This window comes from Megascapheus bottae, chromosome X (assembly GCF_031878675.1).
Source record: "Megascapheus bottae isolate mThoBot1 chromosome X, mThoBot2.hap1, whole genome shotgun sequence".
In the NCBI taxonomy this organism is placed as follows: Eukaryota; Metazoa; Chordata; class Mammalia; order Rodentia; family Geomyidae; genus Megascapheus; species Megascapheus bottae.
In genome coordinates, this window is record NC_143547.1 from 68555384 (window position 1) to 68575328 (window position 19945).

Here is a 19945-nt window from a genome sequence, read left to right on the forward strand (position 1 = left end):
TGTTTGACCTCTCAACAAGAACTTAAGGATTATACCTAGTTTGGGGAGAATGTTTTTCAGATAATCTCAAGCCATTCTAACACCACTTCTATGAAATACCGAGTAGAGAGATAAATCACTTCTTTTTTTCATATATTTTTATTGTAATTAATAGAAGGGTTATATTATATTCACCAGATAGAAGGTGTATTAATTCACATACATTGATACCCTTTCTCATGTCTTGGTCCCCATTTCCCTCCCCCCACCCCCACCCCTCATCTTGTTTTCCCCCCTTCCCTATCCAATTTCAAATAACCAAATACAAATATATCCAATATATCAGATAACAAAGTGAGATACTGTAACAATATGAGACAACCAAGGGACAGCAAAAGAGATGAGAGATAACATAATACATTAAGGACAACAATCACTCATTATATGGCTTTTGTTTCTATATCCTAGAGGTCCTTTCAGATAAATCACTTCTTAACAATGTTTGAGAAGTAATGTACTCACTACCTCACGAATGTAATGGTAACCCCTGTATATATGACCCAGACAATAAAACATAAATACATAAAAGCATACCTTGACAGAAAAACAATAAAATAAATCACTTCCATTTCTATAGCTGGAGACATTAAGAAGTAAAGATAAGCTACCTCCAAAACTCAATAGTACATTTTAAATTTGTACTAGAACTGGCTTCTTGATGCCTAATTATTACCTATTTAGTTTCAGCTCATCTTTGAACTTGGATTTCAAAATGTTCTGCACATTCAAAATCAAATATGATTACTTTATCAGGGTAGTGGCACCATTGCCCCTGTGGTATTTAGGACAAAATTATTCTTACATTTTCTCTTTTTTTATATATATTTTTATTGTAATTAATAAAAGGGTTACATGATATTTGCCAGATAGAAGGTGCATTAATTCACATACATTGATACCCTTTCACATGTATTCTTATATTTTCTTTAAATTGTTTGAATATTCGAATAGTACCTTCATGCTGCATGCATGACTAATAATTATCCTTACCTGAAAAGTACCAGATTAAAGGTTTAAAGTTCACTGTTTATGGGGCAGAATACATGTGGCAAGAACAATGCAAAATACTGCTGTAGTAGGGCAGTATTGAATTTAGCAACACCTACTTCTCTTGGATGGCTTAGCTCACTGGCCCACATAACAGCATTAAAGGCGTTTCACAACCTCAGGTTAGAATTTGGTATTCTTGGACAACACTCTTGATGACCATTTTAAAGCTAACTTAAAGCCAGCTATCAGTGACTCATGCTTTAATCCTACCTTCTCAGGTGGGTGAGATCTGAGAATTGAGGTTCAAAGCCAGCCCAGGCAGTAAAGTCTTGTCTGTGAGACTCATATCTCCGATTAACAAGCAAAATGCTGGAAGTGAACTGTGAATCCAGTGGTAAAATGCAGACCATGAGCAGAAAAGCCATATGAAATCTCAAGGCTCTGAATTCAAGCCCACTGGCACAAAAAAACTAATTTAAAATTAGCTATAGATTTGTGGTCCCATGCTTGTATCTTGCAAGTAACATGACAAGAGGAAAAAAAGAGACTGCTGGAGGTACCAAGTCATCAGTTGAAAAGCTCCATTCAAAAACTAGCTTGAATTGTAAACTTCAATTTCTGTATCACCACATTAATATTCTGCAAGTTAGTCTGGTTGGATGACTTTAAGCCAAAAACGAATAAAATATGACATGGCCTTATTTTTATATCCTGCCAAATAAGGACATAGCACCTTATTTTGGAAAATTGATTCAGGGTGGTACAGAGTGAATGTATTTTTGCCTCAGAGGAGTGAAAGCCAGTTCCCGAGAACGCTGTGTTGTCCATCTGTCCTTATTTGGTTCTGCCCTCTGGGACAAAGCTATAGATGGAGTTTCTAGTCTCGCAGAAGCTGAGAGCATCTCCAGTCTATCAATTGAGCCCATTGTTCTTAGCTCTCCCACACACCATAAACCTCCTTTCTCTGAACTGAAAGAGCTCTCTTTGTGTTTAGATCAGCCAAAGATCAAGATGCAGTGGTATAAATGAGAAATATTTTCTTACAGCATCGGTTCTATGTCTTTTCCAATCTTCAGGGTCAGAAATGAGTGTAGCTACGCAGTGTGTGGAAGCTGCAGCTTTGTCCAAAGGCACATTCATTCATTCCTTCTATGTATCTGAATTGAACCCCTCCTCAGCTTTGTGCTAAGTCCTTGGTGTTGGAATTGAGGGCATGTGAGTGATGGAGATATATATGATCTTACACTTAAGGATCTCTCTCACTTTCAACTACAGCAGAGAAATCTTCCAGAGTGGACTGAAGAGGAGGTAGAGAACATGGAAAGCACAGCAGGACTGGTTGAGTGTCATGGACATTTGATTTCTCCCCTCAGTGTGTGGGAGATGTAATGGTAAAGGGTCATGACTTCACATGGCTCTTGTTTTGCACAGCCTTGATAAAAACAAAACTTCAATTTAGAGTCCTGAAAACTTGTGACTTGTTCTCTATGTCTCATCCTGCCTCTATCTTACATGTGACAGTATTTATGCACACAGGGGTACAATGCATGTGCTTGCTGACACCCGCCCACACAGTCATTTGAGAAGTCAGAAGGCACAAGGATAAGGATTTATGTAAACAAGCTTTTCAGCCTGCACTTTTCTCTCAATCAAGGCTACATCTGAGAAGCAAAGCATGCAGTCTCAAGAGGGGGGGAAAGTCACATAAAAGAAGATGTAAAAATACAAGTGTATATCTAGACAAAGAAAACTGATGTGCTATGATATTAAGAGATGGAAAATATTTAATAGCCTTGAATTGTTTCACTTACTAATATAGAAAGTAATTCAACTCTGGGTTCTGGGGTAACTGGTCTCATTAGTATATTAATTATGCAAAATAACTTTACAGATGTCACAAGCATTAACTCCAAATGCTGGACTCTGAGGGTTGCAATATCAAAAGCAAACATTTGAAATTTTTTTAGGCTTCCAAATTTAGATGATTTTCCACTGAGAATTTTTTAGTTTTGATTATTTTTATTGCAGCTATGTAAAATGTTGACTTTGAAAGAAACTGAGGAACAGCATAAGAGAACTCTGCATTGTAGAGACTTGCTTTGGTGAGCCTACAATATTTTTTTTATTGTCAGGATAATGTATAGGGGGTTACAGTTACATTCGTCACATAATAAATGCATTACTTCTCACACATTGATACTCCTCATGTTTTTGTCCCCATTTCCCTCACCCCACCCCCTCCCAATTATCTTGTTTGCTCCCCCTTCCCTTTCCTATCTCAAATAAACAAAAAAAATTATATAATATACCGGTAACAATATGAGATTAAACATAAGGGAAAAAAGAGAAGAGTAATATAGTACATTATGAACAACAATCACAAAGATAAACCTCTTGTTTCCCTATCCTGGAGTTCATTTTGTTTAGCCTCATCCTATATGGCCATATATACATAGCTTTTGAGCTACTGTGATCCTCTGCTTGGAGAATCCTATGCATATACTAATTATTACAAACGGGAGAAATCATGGAGCCTATGTAGATGTTCCCAACTTCTTGCTGGGGAATGCATAAATAATTCAGTAGAGCAAGTACTTCAATATATTCTGGAAGGAGGACACAAGTAAATTGCATTTTTCAGTAGTAGGTGGTTTATGGTTGTTGAATGAATTTGTGTGTGTTTGTTTTAATAAATACACTTGTTTCAGCCACTCAATATTTTTAGGCTAATTCTTTTTGTCACTCATGGGACATGAACTCTTAGGCATTGTCCCTGAGCTCTTTTGGTCAAGGCTAGTGCTTTACCACTTTGAGCCACAGCTCCACTTCTGGTTAAGTGAAAATAAGAGTCACACAGACTTTCCTGCCTAGACTGGCTTTAAACTGCAGTTCTCAGCCTCCTGAGTCACTGGATTACAGGCGTGAGCCACCAAAACCTGGCTGAGAATAGTTTTTAGTCATATTTTGACATGTGGTTTTGAGGGTCCACTTACCAGAGTTAAAGGAGATCCAAAATAATTGTCTAAAGAGTCCCTTGATTCAGTCTATAGGCAGTCACATCTAACAATAATAGGTAGCCTCTATTGAGTACCCTGCAAAACATCGTATCTTTACAAATCTCATTTAATCCTTACTTCAATCCTGTGAGGCAGAATCAACTATTATGTCTGAGCCTCATTCTAGAACATGTGCCCTTCTTGGTCAAATCAGTTCCCATGTCAGGGTGTTGATACTATCCAAGCTCAGCTGACTATTAAAACTGCAGAAATAAGATGCATACAGGTATTTGCCAGGGAGCAGAACTGCAATGACTGTAACTCAGTATATACAGAACCTCTATTGAGAAAAGAACTCAGGAATGACAGCGGGAATAACTGGAATCATTTAATTCCCCAGTCATTGTTGAACCTTTCTGTTAGTGCTTCCCCATCAGTAACACAGATCGAACCCACCCTGCCCTAGCATCTTCAGTGTTGGTCTGAAGGCAAGCAACATCAGAATCACATAGGAGCTGGTTAGAAATGGCAGAATCTCAGCAGCTGACCTACAGCTACTGGCAGAAACTACAGCTCAACAAGATTTCAGAATGATACATGTGCACATTAAAATTGGAGGTTTTCTGCACATAATCATGCCCGTAATACTAGCCACTTAGGAGGCTGAGATCTGAGGATCAATGTTCAAAGCCAGCCCAGGCACAAAAGGACCTGAGACTTTTTTTCATATTTTTTATTGTAATTAATAGAAAGGTTACATTATAGGACCTGAGACTCTTATCGCCAATTAACCTCTAGAAAGGGGAAATGGGGCATGGCTCAAGGGTAGGGTGGTAGCCTTGAGCTGAAGAGCTCAAGGACAATGCCCAGGCTCAGGGGTAGGCAGTAGCCTTGAGCTGTAGATCTCAGGGACAGCACCCAGACCCAGTTCAAATCCCATGACCAACAAAAAATATGATAATACAGGCATGGTGTCTCATGCCTGTAATCCTAGCTACTTGGGTGGCTGAGATCTGAGGACTGTGGTTTGAAGCCAAACCTGGAAAGAAACTCTATGAGGCTCTTCTCCAATTAACCATTAAAAAGCCTGAAGTGGAGCTGTGGCTCAAATTATAGAGCACTAGTCTTGAACAAAAGCACTCAGGGACAGTGCCCAGTTCCTAAGTTCAAGCCCCATTACTGACATATATATGCATTTATCTATAATCACTAATGTTTAAGATATATATATTCATATACTAATAAAGGACTCCAAAACAATCTAAAAGAATAAGATAAATATTAAATAATATTTTAGTTTCTAGTTCAACAAGATACAAAGTCTCATATTGGAAACATTATGGATATTTTAGTGAGAATAATGATTCATTGAATCACTTTAATCTTGAGATCCTGGTATAACATCATGGAATATTGAATTCAATTTAAACTGATGCTTTGGCTGAAGTGACTGTCATAGCTGAATATGACACCTTACAAAGATTTGTTTATGGAAATGAACACTGGACATTGGCAATGCTCAGTAAAACATGATACTAAATTTTTAGTCTCACTACACTTATGCAAAATTACTTAAAATTTTGGTTTATTGCATTTCTAGTTTCTCTAACAGCCAAATATTTTTAGAAATGAGTTTAAGCTATTGGAGTAGCTGCCTTAGGGCAACTTAAAAATGTCCTCCCAGCCAGGTGCTGGGGGCTCATGCCTATAATCCTTATTACTCAGTGGCTGAGATCTGAGGACTGCACTTCAGAGCCAGCCTGTGCGGGAATGTCCATGAGACTTTTATCTCCAATTGACCACCAGTAAATTGGAAGTAGAACTGTGGGCACAAAGTGGTAGAGTGCTAGCCTTACAGCAAAAGGAATTCAGGGACAGTGTCCAGGCCCTGAGTTCAATTCCCATGACTGCTATAAAAGAAATGTCCTCTTCCTGCCAGGTCACAGGGTTGGGCACTGTCCCTAAGCTCTTTTGCTCATAGCCAGCATTCTACTACTCTGAGGCACAGCTCCACTTCCAGTTTTCTGGTGGGTACTTGGAGATAAGAGTCTCACTGACTTACCCTCCCCTGCTGGCTTTGAACTTCAATCTCAGATCTCAGCCTCCTGAGTAGCTAGGATTACAGATGTGAGCCACTAGCACTCAGCCCTTACAGTTACTTTTTGATACTTATGACCCTCCACCACAAAGTTCCAGTACCCTGAGGCAGGGAATTTGGCTTAGTAGAAAAGTACTTGCCTAACATGCATGAAGACCCAGGTTGGATTCCTTGGTACCACATACATAGAAGAAACCAGAAGTGGTGCTAAGGTTCAAGTGGTAGAGCTCTAGCCTTGAGAAAGTCTAAGGACAGTGCTCAGACCCTGAGTTCAGTACCCAGAACTGGCAAAAAAAGTTCTAGTATCCCATTTTTCTGGTCTGATTATCAACCTAGGATTGTCTTTTTTATTTTTTTGTTTTTATTTTTATTTTTGCCAGTCTTGGGCTTGAGCTCAGGGCCTGAGCACTGTCCTTGGACTTTCTCAAGGCTAGAGCTCTACCACTTCAGCCTTAGCACCACTTCTGGCTTTTTTCCTATGTATGTGGTACCGAGGAATCGAACCTGGGTCTTCGTGCGTGCTAGGCAAGCACTCAACCACTAGGCCAAACTCCCGGCCCCCTTTTTTTATTTTTTTTTATGTTTTGGCCAGTCCTAGGGCGTGAACTCAGGGCCTGTGTGCTGTCATTAGGCTTTCTCAAGGATAGAGCTCTACCACTTGTGCCACAGCACCATTTCAGGCTTTTTCTATGTATGTGGTACCAAGGAATCGAACCCAGATCTTCGTGCATGCTAGACAAGCACTCTACCACTAGGCCAAACTCCCAGCCTTATGATTGTCTTCCTTTCAAGTTCCTACCATACTTATTTTGTAGTGTGGCTCAGATTTGTCTTTACCAGTTCACTATCTTGGTCCTGTGAAGTGGTGACAGGCTTCTTCATGACCATTGTTATCCTGCCTTAAACTCTCTGTATGATTTGTTCACCATTGAACCTTGTTTCTGCACTCTGACCTAACTGTGACTAAATTACTGTTTCACCACAAGATCTATCAACCTGAGATAAATAATAGCAAATGCATATGAATGCAGTGTACCAGCATTGTTCTTTGTACTTAGTACACTTAAAATCATGAAACACTCATAATAAGCAAGAGGTCAATACTATTATTAGCATCATTCTTTGCACTTAGCCACTGTGCAGTAGTTTTTCAGCATAAGGAAACATCATTGCATGGGGACCAGAAAAAAATGATATAACAAATCTGTCCCCATTGCTTCTAGAAAGGAACATGTAAGGACAAAATGAGTTTAATAAGGCTAGAATGCTGAGTCCAGGACAGGCTAAGCAAAACATGGAACACTTGGGCTTCACTATGAAGAAAAATCGCACAACAGAAATGACACAGTGCCAATTATATCATCTCTAAATGCAGAAGGAGTTTTATTTAAAATAGGTAAAAATACACAAAAACTAGCAGATGATTTACAGAGAAACAATATGATTGAAGACTATGGTAAATATATTAAAGTAGGTTCATGGAGCTGTGGACGAAAATAGCAATACGGATCAAATAGGAGGAAGGAAAAGAAAACATAAAGGAGGAGATTGAAAAGGTGGAGGAGACAGACAGACAGACAGACAGACAGACAGACAGAAAGACAAGCCAGGAATATGATCAGCTCAATCTCAGGTATTTGACATCCATATTAAACAAAGACTTGCCCTGAAATGATATCCTTTGTTCTTAAAAATGTCCATATTTTTCCTGGTTGGGAGTGTGAAATTTAATACATCTCACAAGTAAAAGAATGACTATCACAGGCAATCAGTGTATAACAGATTACTTTTAAGAACTTAATGGAGATATAATTCACACACAAACAATTGACCCATGTAAAAATACAATTCAGTAGGCTTAAATATGCTCACAGCGTTGTGCAGCCATCAACACAATTAACTTGAGAACATGTTCATCATTCCCCAAAGAAACTGCATACCCATTAGAAGTCCCTCCCTACTCTCTCCACTCCCAGGGCCCCAGGCAACCACTAATCTCCGTTCTGTCTCTGTGGATTTCTCCATTCTGAGCAGTTCACATAAATGGCATCAAACAGTATGTGGCCTTTTGTGCCAATCTGTTTTCCCTTAGAATAATGTTTTTGAGACTTACTCATGTCCTCACATATATCAGTACTTTATCTTTTTTTGAATATTTTTATTATCTTGAAGTAGTTGTACAAAAGAGTTGCCATTTGGACATTTGAAGCAGGACAGGCTAGGGGAAATGAGACATGGTAAATAGCTGCTAGGAATTCAAAGACCCAAACTTAAAACTTGTCCATCCACTTTCCTTAAGATGAAGGAGCAAAGTCATTTTATGGAAAATGAAACAGGATAGACAAAGGGAAAATGAGGTACACTCAGCTTGCAGCAAATACAGGAGCAAGTCATTCATCTACTTCCCTTAAGATGTAGGAAACAAAGCCCATTTAGGGGAAAATGAGATAGAATAACTTGACATACAGTGCCATCTTTGAGTAGAATACAGTGGCTCATGCCTATAATCCTAGCTATTCAGGAGGCTGAGATCTGAGGATTAAGGTACAAAAGGACCTGAGAATCCTATCTCCAATTAACCTTTATAAAATGGGAAGTGGGGCTTGGCTAATGGGGTAGGGCAGTAGCCTTGAGCTGAAGAGCTCAGGGACAGCACCTAGGCCCAGTTCAAGCCCCATGACCCACAAAAAAATGCTATCTTAGCTTCAAAGAGAGACAACAGAATGCATTTCTTCTGATGGATACATTTCTCACCCCAAGAATTAACATTTGCCTAATGGGATGTATGCCTTCCAGAGAAAAATGCTTCCCCAAACTTAGGCAAACTTTGCCCAAAATGCAGAGAACAGGGCTCCTTCCTCATCTCAAAAATAAGGATCTGGTTTTAGGCAGGATGCATTCTTTTTTTATTGCATTTTATTGTCAGGGTGATGTGTAGAGGGGTTACAGTTACATTTATCAGGTAGTAGGTATATTTCTTCTTGAACATTGATATTCCTTCTCATGTTTTTCTCCCAGCTTCCCTCTTCCCACCCACTCCCAATCATCTTGATTTGCTCCTTCCCTTTCCTATTTCAAATGAACTTTAGGGGTTTTTTTTTTTTGGTACCAATCCTGGGGCTTGAATTCAGGGCCTGAGCACTGTCCTTGGGCTTTTTCCTCAAAGTTAGCACTCTGCCACTTGAGCCACAGAACCACTTCTGGATTTTTCTATGTGTGTGGTACCGGGGAATTGAACCCAGGTCTTTGTGCATGCTAGGCAAGCACTCTACCACTAGGCCACACTCCTGGCCAAACCTTATTTTTTTTTTAGGAATCTTTTTCCTGTTTTTTTTTTTTAGCCATTTGTGTATCCTTGGAGATATGCTTACACAGCTATTTTAACTATTTTTTAAATTCTGTTGTTTATAATGACTAGTAAGAGTACTGTACATAGTTTGCCTACCAGTTCCTTATCAAAAACAGTTTTCAAATATTTTCTTTCATATCTTGAAGGTGTCTTTCCATTCATTTAAAGCTTATTTCATTTTTTTCAATAAAGTGTTTTTACTGTATGAATCTTTTACATTTTTATTAAAACTTATTTTTTTGCCAGTCCTGGACCTTGAACTCAGGGCCTTGGCACTGCCCTTGGGCTTTCTCAAGGCTAGAGCTCTACCACTTGAGTCACAGCACCATTTCTGGCTTTTTTCTATATATGTGGTACCGAGGAATTGAATCCGTGTCTTTGTGCATGCTAGACAAGCCCTCTACCACTAGGCTAAACCCACAGGCCTTGTTAAACTTATTTATAAGTATTTTATTCTTGTTGATGCTGTTAGGAATGAATTCTCATGATAGTATCCTTTTTAGATCATTCACTGTCAACATATAAAAATGTATCCAGTTTTATATGTTAATCTTATATTCTGCAACTTTGCTGAACTCATTCATTAGCTGTAATAGATATTTATAGTTTCTTTCATTTCTTTAAATATTTAATGTCATCCATGAATAGAAAACAGTCCTACATCTTCTTTTCCAATTTGAACACTCTTGTCTAATTGACCTGGTTAGAATTTCCATTACAATATGGAATATAAATGTGTTAGGGAAAAGCACAGACTTGGCAGGAGACCAAAAGAAAACACTCAGAGAAGCAGGAGTCTGGAGATGGACCTTCTTGCTCCTCCCTTTACTTCCTTTAAATGTTCCCCTCCTTAGGATTCTTCAAGAACTACTGTATGGTCCCTTGCATTCTCAATCTCATTACCTGCTTTACCAGCTCAAGCCTAGAGGCCATCTATCTACAGATGCTTCAGACTCATTATATGCCTAAAGATTATGCAAAGTTGATGCCCATTCTGGTTTGTTGAAAAGGCATCAAAAGAGGAGAATGTCAAGGGGGGGGTGGAGACTAAATCACAACATATGGGAAGTTTTCAGACAAGTGTTGTGAATACCAAAAAAAAAAAAAATGAGCGAGATTCGGCCAGTACTGTCTCTCACCGCTCCCAAGAATTATGGGAAACTTCCAAGATTGTAACTCACTTGATGGCTGCAAAGTGCTGAACCCCAATGACCTTGGTTGTAAATCCTTACTGTTATCTCTTGAACCCCAGGTGGCTATAAATTCCTATTATCTTTTGATCACAGAGTGTGACCTCTATTTTTTCAGAAAATGACAATTAGCTTGGTCTGTACCCCCTCCCAAACCTAAAATTGCCCATTAAATTCCTTTAAGTTTTTATAGAACTTGCTCAGATTTTTGGATTGGGAACATCCTCTGGTCCCACCAGCATCGAATAACCCCAAGGCACTCCTACTTCTCCATGGGCTTCCTTTAGTCTCTCTCCAGTCTGTTTTTGTTTTGTTGTTTTTATTTTTCTGTAATGAATGAAGACATTGGGCATCGTCTTATTCCTGATCATAACTGAAACATTTTCAGCCTTTCCTTATTAAGTATAATTCAGGTTTTTCTTAGATGTCCCTTTTCAAGTTAAGGAAGCTACCATAATCCTTGCTTGTCCAGTGGATTTTATTGTGAAAGGGTGGTTGCTTTATTTTCATCTTTTAAGATGATACAAGGCTTTCCCTTTTATGTTGTTAACATGATGCATTAAATAATAATGACATATTAACTGGAGTTACACTCCAGTTATATATTCTAATTGACCACAATATATGATTCTTTTTACATGTGTACTGATTCCATTTACTACTATTATGTTAAATGCATATGCAGTATCTTCAATAAAAGTATACACTTTTTTTGTCCTAGTACTGGTGCTTTAATTAAAGAGGTCTGGGCACTGAGTTTTTTGCTCAAGGCTAGCACTCTATTAGTTGAGTCACAGCTCCACTTCCAACTTTTTGTTGGTTAGTTGGAAGTAAGTGGCTCATGGTCTTTCCTGCCCAGGCTAAATGCAAATTGATATCCTCAGGCTCAGCCTCCTGATGATTGCAGATGTGAGCTACCAGCACACAGCTCGATACACAATACACATTGTTGTTGTTGTTGTTTTGTATTTTCTTTTTTAGGACTGGGTATCCAACCCAGGATGTTGCACTTGCTAGGCAAGTGCTTTGCCACTGAACTACATACCAGCCCCATGTTTTTTTATATACAGTGTATGCATATATTTATAAGAACAGTTGGTTTATTTTAATTTTTCTCAGGTTGTTTTTATTTGGGAGGAATTAGGAAGATTGTCCTTGCTATTTTGGGTGGAATTCGTGAGGAATTGACATTAATCCTCATTGGAAAGTTGGTGAACTGGGCACAAATGGCTCACACCTACAATCCTAGCTACTCAGGAGGATGAGCTCTGAGGTTCACATGAAGACAAAACCATGAGATATAGAACTGAGGCATGGCTCAAGTAGATTGCACTTATGGGTAAAAAAAAGCCCATGCAGGTACACACACACACACACACACACACACACACACACACACACACACACACACACAAACTTGGCATGAATAAAACTAATGTAATTATAGATTGAATTAATATAAATTGATTATCCTGAGGGAGAAAAGTTCCACCACAATGAAGTTCTTGGGAGGGGGTGATGGGAGCTGCGCAATCCTCTCTGTGCCAGGATTGAGACATTTAACAGACCCAGTGATCGTGGAAAGCAAAGCTAGTGGTTGAATTTTGCACTGCTGCTGTCAATATATCTATAATGGAAAGAAAATTATTTGTCTTTTCTTTTTTGTATTGGAGATTGAACCCAGGAGGCTAAACTCACTAGGCAAGTGCTTTGCACTGAGCTACAGCACAGCCCATAGTTGTAAGAGAAAATATGAATATTAGATCTTTCTCAAAGGTCAGTGCTCACAAACCAAAGGCTCATTTGATTCCTCCCTCATGAGACATATCTTGTCCTGATGATTCTGCCAGTTCCCTTCTTACTGTAACTGAAAATTCAATTATTAAAATAACCAGGTGTTTGCTCTTCCAGCCTTCTTTCCAGCCTCAGATTTTGAACCCACTACACTCCAAGTATTCTTTTTTTTTTCAATGTATAGGGGGGTTACAGCTATATTCACCAGATAGAAGGTGCTTTACTTCTCATACATTGATACTCCAGGTATTCTTGACCAAGTTAACTCTGGGATCCAATCACTTTCATATTAAAAATTCTGTACTGAGGGGCTGGGAGTATGGCCTAGTGGTAGAGTTCTCACCTAGCATGCACAATGCCATGGGGTTCAACTCTCCAGAACAACATACACAGAAAAAAGCCAGAAATGACGCTGTGGTTCAAGTGGCAGAGCACTAGCTTTGAGCAAAAAGTGTCCAAATACAGTGCTCAGGCCCTGAGTTCAATTCCAGGACTGGCCAAAAAAAAATCTGTACTGGAAGAAATGAATGATTCTGGTATGGTCTTCATTTTGGTCCTTGTCTGTGCTGTTGTCACCCCGCTACCTTCCCTCCCACAACAACATGCAGAGGCTCTCTGCCTTTCTCACTGTCAAGGGACGCTTCTCTGAAAGAAGAACATTTCCTGGACAGCCTCTTCTGAATTATTCATCTGCACTGCCTGGGCATGACAAAACTTCTCATTAAAAGCCCTGGGCTGCCAGGCTGACCAGAGAGAATCCAGGGGTGTGGGGAAGATGGGCAGTGGGAAGGTTGGGGGCTGCCCTGACTTGGGGCAGAGGGACAGGGAGGCCCTGAGACCCAGGCCCCAGGCAGAGTGAGTGGAACTTCCGGAGGCTCAAAGGAGTGAGCATGGTACGATTCTGGGATGTCGTTTTGCTCCAAAGCTCTACACCAGTGACAAAGCCCTGGCCCCAACCACAGCCCTCAGTCTCACAAGCTTCTAGGAGAGAAATCACTCACAGGACCAAAAGCCCTCAAGTCCTGTGTGCGCTGGGGGCACCCTGCTGGAGGAGCAACATGGGACAAGTCATTCCGAGTGCAGCTAGAGGGCCAGAGCCATGTCAAGGGAGACAAGATGGAATTTCTGGCTCTGGATCAGGTATTGATGGCTGCATGAGCCCAGGGACATCATGGAGCTTCCCTTCCTGAGTCCTGACCAGTATGAGGGAGGCAGCATATGAGGCAGCCATTCAGAGCAAGGGCTCCAGGGCTAGACTGTGGGCTTCTGCCTCCAGGGTATGTGTCAGTGGCTAACAGCCTCACAAGGCCTCAGTTCCTTTGTGGGGAAAATAGGGACATAGGGGCAACAATAGTGCCTATTTCTAAAGACTACCAAAGTACATGTAATATGGCCAGTACTCAGCCCTAATGCATCCTTAGTAAAGATTGTCCCTTGTGCCTCATCAAACACCCTCATTCTGAAGAGCCCAACCTGCTTGAACCTTGAACTTTCAACTCTGGCCCTCTAAAAGGAACATAACATTGTTTTCCAGGTTGCCTTATCACTGCATTCAGGTAAAGGTTTGTGAAATTTCCTTCTAAAAGAAGGGACTCTTAAAGTTCTTGACTTCAGTTGCAGCATAAAAAATTCTGGACAAGTCATAATTGTAAGCAAACATGTTGGAGCTTTAATAAGTAAGCAATCAGGCAAGCAGAAAGAGTCTAAGAGAGTGTGGGTGCTCTCAAAAGGAGAGTTACTTAGCTCTTTGACATCAGAGATATTTATATGATAAAGGCATGATCTGACTTAAAGTTATGCAAGGATAGGTGTTTATCTTTGCTCTTAATCACTCTTGGTAATATACTTTTACTACTTGGACTCAGTATCTGAGACTGACCTGCACTTGAAATATATCACCATTATGTTTGGGTATCCCTTTTAGAAAAGAACGCATTCTTCCATATGTTTTTGTTTGTTTGTTTGTTTGGGTTTTTTGCCAGTCCTGGGCTTGAGCTCAGGGCCTGAGCACTGTCCTTGGACTTTCTCAAGGCTAGAGCTCTACCACTTGAGCCTCAGCACCACTTCCGGCTTTTTTCCTATGTATGTGGTACCGAAGAGTCGAACCCGGCTCTTCGCTCATGCTAGGCCAAGCACTCTACCACTAGGCCAAACCCCCAGCCCTGCCATATATTTTACAACTGGTGTTTATCCTTGGGATACAGAATGCATCCTGAATAAATATTTATCCTTTGAAATAAGCACTTTGTGCCAGGAGGAGCCATTTTCCCCAGTATTTGCTTCTCCGGGATACATGTCTGTTTTATGATACCCTTTATCAGTTTTTAGATCCTGCTAATTGTTTGAGCCAACAGGCAATGTCAAATGGAGAAAGCTGTTCTTGCTCTTCCCCTCCCCCCTTGTGCTAATATTGAAGCTTATGAAGGAATGTCAGGGTTAAAACTGAGAAGGTAGTGCTTCTATAATTCTAAAAACCTCACCTCTGCATTCTTAGCTGCTTTTCACCATGCCTTATTTTCTCTATTCTGTCCTGCCTAATTTTCCCTAAAGCAACTTTGGTCTTTTACTCTCAAGGGAAGTTGATGCGTGAAGATCAGTGTTTGCTTGAAATGAGTTTTTAAATTTCTGGCTGCTGTTTACCATGCTTTGTTTTCCTTAACCTACACTGTCTCAGCCTCAGCCAGTCCTTCAGAGTATGTGCAGATGAATTGGTAAAAGCACAGAAGCCTCTCCCTCCTCACACTTCAGGTATCCAGCCAGCCAGATGCATTCACAGTCCTTCCCCTGGCATCTTATCTAATAATTTGGTTGCTGTTCATCATACTGTCAGGATGTAACTTATGATTCTTCCTAGACACCGAAAATTCTGAAAAGGAAGTCCTATCCCTTGCTTTATCCTCTTCCAGATCATTGCTGGTTCTTATGGATCGCATGTTTATTCTATTCAAATTGCTAAAGCTTTCACCCTCAATATGTATTTGGAAATAAGGCCTCTGAGGTAATGAGGTCCAGATGAGGTCACAAGGGCAAAGCTCCATAATGGGACTAGTGGCATAAGAAGAAGAGACCTCTTTTCCTGGAACACTTGTCCTCCATCTCCTTCTCTCCCACTTGCCCTACCCCTAAGGCATAAGCAATTGGCAGCCACTTGACAGCTAGGATGAGGGTCGTCAGCAGAAGCCGACAATATTTGGTACTCTGGCCTCAGACTTCTAGCCTCCACAGTGTGAGACAGGTTTCTTTTGGTTTTAGTCACCCAGACTGTGGCATAAAGGCACTGTCTGTCAGCATTGTCATCTAGCCTGGGATGGGCAGCCACCCTCCCTCTTCATTCTTTCATTCATGCATTCATTCAACAATATTTAGCCATCACAGTACTGGGGATTACCTGAAGAATCTTGTGTATGCTAGACATTTTAGCTACCACTGAACTATATCCCCAGCCAATAACCCAATAATCTACTATCTTGAAGTCAAAAGCGTATGTGGAGGAAATTAAAGCTGAAGAGGGAAATTTAGGAAAATGGAAGCTCCATTTTGCTGCCCATTTCCATGTCTACGCATCTTTCCAATTGAAATTTTAATATCCTGTCCCCAGCCAGGGACAAGTGCTGAAAACAGTCCTGGACTGGAACCAATATTTGAAGACTTCGTGGGTCCTGGCTTATTGTAGAGCCTTTGGGAATTTGCTGAATTTCTTAATTTTCTCAATTTCAATATTTGTTTTAAAGCATTTCCATCTTTGTAATCATTGCAATTTTGACAACTATGTCACAAAAGCCTGTTTATGAAGTTCTTTTTAATAATGTTTAGCCTCCGAGTACACACAAAACCTAATATAAATAATTCAGTAGTAATCATAAGGAGGCTTGCTCTGATATTTATTTTTCTTCTTGATAATAGAAAGTAGCTGATTAATATACTTTTTTGAGGCAAGGTCTCAATATGTAGTCCAATCTGACTTTGAACTTACCATGTTTCCATGTCAGCTTCCTATCTGCTAGCATTCTAGGCATTCACCAATGTACCTGGCTCAGATTAACATCTTGAAGGACAAGAATAATTTATTCCTCAGCTATTTTGTCAGTTATGTTACTAGGCACATGTGTATATCAGTTGTGATAATCCTCATAACAGCTGGGACAATACATCAGTTTTTTCTTTGCTCAGACTAAAAAAAAGTCCTGAGTATAGAAAGGTTGCATAACTAGCCTCAGGTAATACATCCATTTCATGGCAGGATTGGAATTGGAATTTAAGAGGTTAAAGATGTAAACCCACAAAATGTACCAAAATTGAACATTCCAAAATGGCTTGTTTTGCATGTGAATCTTGTCTCAATAAAATAAAATGTGTTTACAGTTGGTGTTGTTTAGTAAAACATTCTAATGTAAACAAGTCATTTAATTGCTCCAGATTTCATGGAGGTTTGTGTATAAGTAAGAATAAAGGAAGACAAGAGGAGTGATTTTTGGTGTTACTTCAGCTCTAACACTTTGCAGTCCAACATAGTTGGTCTGTGGCTGAACACTAAAAGGTCGTTATTGTCCCCTTGTGGGTGAACACTGTATGTGCCGTTATAGGCTGTTCATAATAACAGAAAACAAACAACTTCAAAGCAGCCATTTGATGCCATTCAGTGAAGCATCTGCATGAATGAGTATTCTGTTTTCAGTTGGTTCTCATATCATAACGACACAGGCTTAGCCCCAAAACCTTTCTAAATAAAAGTAATGCATATATAGTCTCAGATGTGAGCAGGAACAAAAGACAAATCAAATTGGCATTTCTCTCTCCTTCACCTATCATATTATTCTATTCCAAAAGAACATAACCATTTCAATAATTTGGTAGTATTTTCTTTTGTGTGCCAGCAGCAGAGTTGAAACTCAGTGCCTCAAGCTCTTTCTCAGTCTAGTCTGGTAGACATTTTTTGCTCAGGCTTGCTTCAAACTATGATCCAGATCTCAGCCTCCCAAGTAGCTAAGATTACAGGACTGAGCCACTAGAGCCTGCCTTGTTTATTTTTAAAATACTATGAAGGGAGTTAAAAGGCAAAAGATATGGGCAAGGGTTGCAGAAAGTCAATACTATGCATAAGACCAAAAGTTAATACTCTTGATCTAAATATGGCTTCCTAGAAATAAGAAAGAAGCAAAAAAAAAACCATTTCCCATCAAGAATGGGCTAAATAGCAGAGCGGTCCATTTACTTAATGCCGGGGCCAACCGGCAGCAAACCAGGGTTCGCAGGTTGGGGTTCCTGAAATAGGGGACAAGGACTAGGAAGAAAAAGAAGAGAGACAGACACACCGGGTCCGGGATGTCCGCAGTCCAGGCAAAGACTGCCGAGACTGCCGCGTTTATTTTCCACTCCCCCTTCTTCCCTCCTCCTCTCCCAGGGAACCTCCAGGTGTTACATTTATATGGTAATTCTCAGGTCATTTACATAGAATAGGGCCAGAAAGCAATAAGACAATATAGCCATCATCTGATGCAAGTCAAGGTACAGTTTGATTCCACTCTGGCTCCCAACAACTTAAGAAAAAAGAAAAGTGTTCAGTATATATGTGCACAGCTATTATTTGCCAAGAATTAAGTAAATGCAAATAAAAACATGAAGTTTTTATCATTCATTACATTGCACAAATGTTCATATTTCCTATGTGTGGGTGTTTGAGGAAATATGTCTCTTCTTACTCTGTTGGTGTGGATGTAATTTCAGACAACTTTCTAGGGATATAGATAGATAGATGATAGTCTCTTGCCTCATCTTGAATACACCACAGGAAGGCATGATTTGTATTTTTACTCTAATCAATACACCTAATGTTGAACTAAGAGCAATTTCTTTCACCAAGACAACATTTTCAAGTTGCTTTTATCCATTAATTCAGTAGAAGAAGCATAACTTGGCAAATATGGTTAAAATGCATGAGTGCTACAGCCTCATTTCCCATTTACCCATAGTTCATGGAGCCTCATAGCATTTGACAGATCACCTTAAAATTGCATTCCTTCACACACACACACACACACACACCATTGTTTGGGGGTTGTTTTGGGGGGAGGAGGGAATCATGGGGCTTGAACTCAGTCTTGGCACTGTCCCTGAGCTCTTCAACTCAAGGCTACCATCCTACCCTGGAGCCAAGCCCCACTTCCCGTTTTCTAGAGGTTAATTGAAGATTAGAGTCTCAGGGACTTTCATAGCGGGCAGGCTTTGAAACTTGATCCTCAGATCTCAGCCTCCTGAGTAGCTAGGATTATAGGCGTGAGCCACCGCACCTGGCACACACACACACACACACACACACACACACACACACACACACACACCACTGTTTCAAAGGGCATTTATGGCTGGCTTAAAATTCTCTGAGTTTCCTTGGAAAGACAAAGAGATATGTGAAGGCAGATCGGTACAGAAACTCCTGTATGAGTGATGGTGACAGCTCCACACTAGAAACTGGAGGGATGCTTATTCTCATTGAAAACAAAATGCTCCATAATCCTTTACCTTGTTAGAAAAAAGAACTTTATGCAAATAGAACCCATAACCTGCAAGCAGCAGCAGCAGCAGAGGAGTTGGGTAGATCATTGATCATCCGGTTCTGCAAGCATATCCATAAGAGGATATAGAATAATCTTTCTAGCTGGGAGCCAGGGGTTCATGCCTGTAAGCCTAGCTGCTGAGGAGGCTGAGATCTGAGGGTCAAAGTTCGAAGCCACCCTGGGCAGGAAAGTCCATGAGACCCTTACCTCCAATTAATCATTGAAAAAGCCTAAAGTGGTGCTGTGCATCAAGTACTAGAGGGCTAGCCTGGAGTGAAAAGAGCTTAGAGACAATACCCAGGGCCAAAGTTCAAGCCCCAGAACCAGCAAAATAATAATAATAATAATAATTGTAATCTTTATTTTGTGAACATCATTTCACCTTTCTTCTCTGAAAGAGAAATGATTAGATTAGGAGAATCTATTGGTGTGGAGATATGAGGAAAATGAAGAGACTGACTGTGAAGGGGGGACATCATTGACTATTCTAAAATGTGCATACATTAACACATTAACACTATCAAAAGATCTGAGTGCTTGTGCCCCTCCCCCATCAATTGCTGTTGAAATCTTAATTCCCAAGGTTGAGCTCCTATCAGGGGGTGGCCCTTTGGGAGAGTGTTGATTTGCCACAAAAGGGATTAGGGCTTTCATAAAAGAGGCCCGGGAGAGACCTTCTTTCCCTTTTGCATAGCAAGACAGCTCAAAACATTGAATTCCTTGCCAAACACTGAATCTGCCAGCACCTTGACTGTGAACTCAATCGTGAACCAGCCCTCTGAACAATAAAAAAAATGAGATTCTGTTGTTTGTAAACCACCACTTTATGTTATTTTGTTATGACATTGGTATGAAATGTATCATGATTTTGCTTTTCTAAAATCAAGTGTCTGCCTTAATCAACCCTCTTGCTCAACAGCCAGAAGAGAAAGCAG